The sequence below is a fragment of the Antennarius striatus genome, chromosome 11 (genome assembly GCF_040054535.1).
Source record: "Antennarius striatus isolate MH-2024 chromosome 11, ASM4005453v1, whole genome shotgun sequence".
NCBI classification, from domain to species: domain Eukaryota; kingdom Metazoa; phylum Chordata; class Actinopteri; order Lophiiformes; family Antennariidae; genus Antennarius; species Antennarius striatus.
The window spans coordinates 23,620,001-23,625,000 of record NC_090786.1 but is presented as its reverse complement, the minus strand read 5'-3'; the positions used below and the strand labels follow the sequence as shown (position 1 = coordinate 23,625,000).

The 5,000-nt window shown below is 45.9% G+C and overlaps 1 non-coding gene across 1 annotated transcript in view; it reads left to right on the top strand.

Moving 5' to 3' along the window:
* Window positions 1-47, top strand: part of LOC137604329 (U2 spliceosomal RNA) — a 191-nt gene extending 144 nt beyond the window's left edge. The window contains exon 1 of the small nuclear RNA XR_011037443.1: window positions 1-47. This exon is cut by the window's left edge and continues 144 nt beyond it. This is a non-coding gene — a small nuclear RNA (U2 spliceosomal RNA).
* Window positions 48-5,000: the final 4,953 nt, after the last annotated feature.

The following is a 5,000-nucleotide window of genomic DNA, read 5'->3' as shown; positions in this document are numbered from 1 at the left end:
ACGCATCGACCTGGTATTGCAGTAGCTCCAGGAACGGTGCATCTCCCCAATGTTGTTCAAAAATAATGCGGTGCGATCACAAGCATGTGATCATGCGATGATCTGTCAACGCTTTGAAAAATGTTTACGCTTGAGTAAAAAGTGAGTGTACTTGGTAGGCTAGATGGCACTGTATAAGAAATATTAGATTCTTGCATTTTTTGAACCTTAATTGTTATGAATAATAAGTCATTTGAATGTAATCTGGCAAGAGCATTATATCGTGATCAACAATATACTGGTGTTGTATAACAGCTGCTCTCAGGCAGACAGGAAGGCTGTGTTTGTAACGTCCACATTTTGCCGACCTGCGGCCGTTGCCTTTGGGATATGCTTCCTGTCCTGTCCTGTCCTGTCCTGTCCTGTCCTGTCCTGTCCTGTCTGTCTGTCTGTCTGTCTGTCTGTCTGTCTGTCTGTCTGTCTGTCTGTCTGTCTGTCTGTCTGTCTGTCTGTCTGTCTGTCTGTCTGTCTGTCTGTCTGTCTGTCTGTCTGTCTGTCTGTCTGTCTGTCTGTCTGTCTGTCTGTCTGTCTGTCTGTCTGTCTGTCTGTCTGTCTGTCTGTCTGTCTGTCTGTCTGTCTGTCTGTCTGTCTGTCTGTCTGTCTGTCTGTCTGTCTGTCTGACTGACTGACTGACTGACTGACTGACTGACTGACTGACTGACTGAGGTGATAGGTCAAATGTTAAACAGTCGCTGGCCGCCAACCCGGAGCCACATAATTCCTTAACCCAGACGCATTCCGGGTCGTTACTGGATTCTGTGGACCATCAAAGTAAAGGTCAGGGTGGCACCTGGGTCACCTGTATCTGACAATATTACAGTATCGCTTCTCGGCCTTTTGGCTAAGACTGCGGTCGCTCCCGTTTAGCAGGACTCTTTCATATCTATTGAATTAGTTCCTGGCTTCTTGGGAGTATATTGTCTTGCACATTTATTTGTTATTTAATTGCTGTTTTTGCACACTTTGTATTTGCACTTTAGGCCCACTTGCCTGAAGGTAAGTTGTTCTTTTACCCTAATTTATTGTGTTTTAAGCTTTTAAAAGTAATTTATTTGTATTTATTTGGTTTTTAGTGGTGCCTCTAGCCATGTCGGCTGCACCTGCCGGCATGCGGAGGCACCACAGTGTCCGTTTTAAATTCAAAGAAAAAGATGGTAAGCTCATGGGAATGTCAAGGTTGGACTTCTCCCGAAAGCTGATCCAGAAAACTCTCGGCTTTAAACCTGACGACCTTAATTGTATTCTCGGACTGCCTTTTAACAAAGGATACGATGTTAGTTTTCGCACGGCCCCACTGTTAAATGAATTTTGGACACGCTATGAAAATGCTAAGACCCAGTTCTCTGTGTTTGAAGTTGAGAAACTGACGGACAATGCTGCCAAAACTGTCATTGTCCGGATGTTCAATGAAACCGTCAACGCAGAGGACATTTGTTTGTGGCTGGGTAGATATTGCACGGTGAGAGGACAGGCTACCAAGGTCAGAGATGAAGACGGTATTTGGAACTGTGCCTGGAGGGTCCCCATTCAGCAATGGCAGGACCCTCTGGGCTTCCAGGGCCTGAAATCTCTGCCCTCCATGATAGTCCTGGGAACTAACCGGGGCTACATTCACTACCAGGGCCAGCCCAAGCTGTGCCACAAATGTGGCAAGCATGGGCACCTGGCCGAGGCGTGTGACCAGATAATTTGTGGGAAGTGCAGAGAAATTGGTCATTCCTTTGAAGAATGCACCAATGGCAGGAAGTGCAATCTCTGTGGAGCAAATACACATCTCTTCAGAGATTGCCCTCTTTCATTTGCCAACAAACTTAAGGCTAAGAAAACACAGGAGACTGAAGCCAATCAAGTAGAAAATGGCTGCCCAGGTGCAGCAAATGTGCTAAGTGAAGAGGCGGGGCTGGGAGTTCCAAACCTCCCGCCAACAACCACGGTTGGAGGAGAACAGCCCGGTGAGGCCGGAAAAGGGGAGGAGCCTGAGCTCCGCCCCGTAGAGGGACCTGAAGAAGCAGGTGGGCGGAGCCAGGACTTGGGTGCAGCTGGACTTGATTCCCCTGATGAGGACTCCACAGGGAGTCTCATTACAGTGGGGGGAGACGAGTCCAGCGACAACCCCCTCCCCGACACCCAGCCCAGCAATAAGAGGACTGCGTCCGAACTGTCCAGCTCTGAGGCTGAAGAAGCCTCAGAGAAGAGGGGGAGAGCTGAGTTCGACTCTCAGAGCCCTCCTGAGGAGCGGTACAAAGCCTCCCCCCCCGGTTCACCCAACCAGTGCTCCTTTTTAAATATAGCGCTACAATCAACTCCGTTGGAGAGACGAGCGAATATTGGCTTCCGGAGGTCAGAATCTCGGGAATCACCTCCAGACTGTGTGGAGATAGTGAAATGAGATTCTCTCACATCACGAGAAGGAAACCTGTGTTAAATGTAGTCTTTTAATTATTTATAGTCTTTTAAACTGTCGTACCTGTTTTTAAAACATACTCATGACTCTCACCTTTTCAACTATCAATGTGAGAAGTGTGAAGTCGCGAGTTAGAGCCCAGAGTGTTTTATCATTTCTTAACACTTTTAAGTCAGATGTGTTTTTACTTCAAGAATGTGGCCTACCTTTTTTACAAAAATACACACAGTGGGAGGAGACCTGGCCACAAACGTCGATCTGGAGTGGATCCAACCATAATAAGAATGATGGAGTGGCCATTTTAATTAAAAACCCTCAGGTTCTGGTGAAGGGCAGCACCGTGGTGAAAGAGGGTAGGGCACTTTTAGCACACCTGACTTTTATGGGGCACGATTTTAACCTTTTAAATGTATATGGTTTTAACGAAAAAAATGACAGGTATGACTTTTTAGAAGACCTGCAGTCCCACATGCTAGGTAGGGCACCATTAGTTGTAGGAGGTGATTTTAACTGTGTTTTAAACAAAGAAGACAGGAAGAGGATAGGGGAAGATTTTAAATTGGACAAAACATCGGTTTTATTACAGGGCTTATGCAGGGATTTTAGACTCACTGACTGCTTTAAAGCCATGCATCCCAGAGAGGAGGGCTTCACCTGGTTCAGTGGTGACGGCACCAAAGCCTCTCGCATAGATTATATCTTTATACGGAATTGGGTGCCGACCGATGCTAGATTAACCCCTGTCTTTTTCTCGGATCACCTCATGCTGTCCTGCACACTGTCACTCCCTTCAGGTGTGACGGTAGGGAGAGGTCTGTGGAAACTCAACTGCTCCCTTTTAGAAGATAGGGAGTTAGTTAGTCAGTTCCGGGAGCAGTACAAAGAGTGGCAGACCCTCCAAGACTTCTACACCACACGTGCGCACTGGTGGGAAATGGTGAAGGAAAGGACCCAGACTTTCTTTAGGCAGGCAGGTAAGAGAAAGAAAGTTAGGGAAAACAGACGCATGATGGGACTGCAAAAGAGACTACAGCGCTACTTCATTTTAACACAACAGGGAATTGATTTTAATAATGAAATCAAAAGTATTAAAGGAGAAATGTCGCTACTGGCAGAAACAAAAAGTAAAGGGGTTATTTTAAGAAGCAGGGAAAAGGAAACAGAAGAAGGTGAAAAGTGCACACGTTATTTTTTTAGAAAGATTTTAAATAAAGGAGGGACTATTTTAAAACTAAAAAATGACGACGGACGCACTTTACACACAACAGAGGAAATAAAAGACAACGTAGAATTATTTTACTCTCAATTGTATAAAGAGAAACCTGTTTTTAATGACACCCTACAAGAAGTTTTAAATTCCATTGAATGTCAGGTGACCGAAAATGTGTTTTTATCCCAAAATTTTAGCGTCGAAGAACTCCACAAGTGTTTTAAAAATTTTAACAGAGGGAAGTCCCCAGGACAGGACGGACTTCCCTTTGAGTTTTATTTGACCTTTTGGGACATTTTAGCACCTGACTTACTAACTGTTTTTATGGAATTTGAGAAGCTAGACCGACTGCCAGACAGTTTTAAGATAGGGATAGTGACTCTACTCTACAAGAGTAAAGACAAGACTAACCTGAAAAACTGGAGACCTATCACGCTTTTAAATTTCGACTGTAAACTTTTTAGCAAAATTTTAGCGACTCGACTGACTATGGTTTTAGAGGACTTGATTCACCCGGATCAAGCCTGTGCCATCCCGGGGAGGAAGATCACCGACAGCCTCGTACTGATTAGAGACACCATTTGTCTGGCGAGAGACGAAAACACTCGGCTAATAGTCCTAAATTTAGACTTTGAAAAGGCCTTTGATCGAGTCTCGCACCAGTACCTGTTCCAGGTACTGCAAAAAATGGGGCTTCCAGAGAGGTTCATAGCTTGGGTGGAATTGCTGTATAGAGGGATCAGCAGCAAAATCCTGGTTAACGGGCATCTGACAAAAGCAGTAGGAATCAACTGCGGTGTCCGTCAGGGTTGCCCGTTATCTCCTCTCCTGTACGCGATTTGCATCGAGCCGCTGGCACAGATCTTGAGAAGGGACCAACGAATCCACGGGGTCTTTGTGCCAGGGTCCGGGGGACTGACGAACAAATGCGTCTTGTACATGGACGACATAAACATTTTATGCACGGACCTCTCGTCAGTCAACCGGACCCTGGACTTGACAGACTGGTTTGGACGGGCCTCTGGGTCCAAACTAAACCGAGACAAGACCCAAGCCCAATTTTACGGACCATGGACAGCGACCGAAACGACAGGACTGCCCCTGACTGTGACCCAGACCGACCAAAAAATTCTGGGGGTTAGGTTTGACAAGGAGGGGGGAGGGAGAACGAATTGGCCAGACATTTTAGGGAAAGTTAGACAGAGGCTAGGGTACTGGGGACTGAGGGAACTGACAATAGAGGGAAAGGTTTTAATCATTAAAGCAGTGATTTTACCTTTGCTTTTATTGGTCAGTTCTGTTTTTATTCCCCCAAGGAGAATTATTTTAGCCCTGGAACGAGCCATT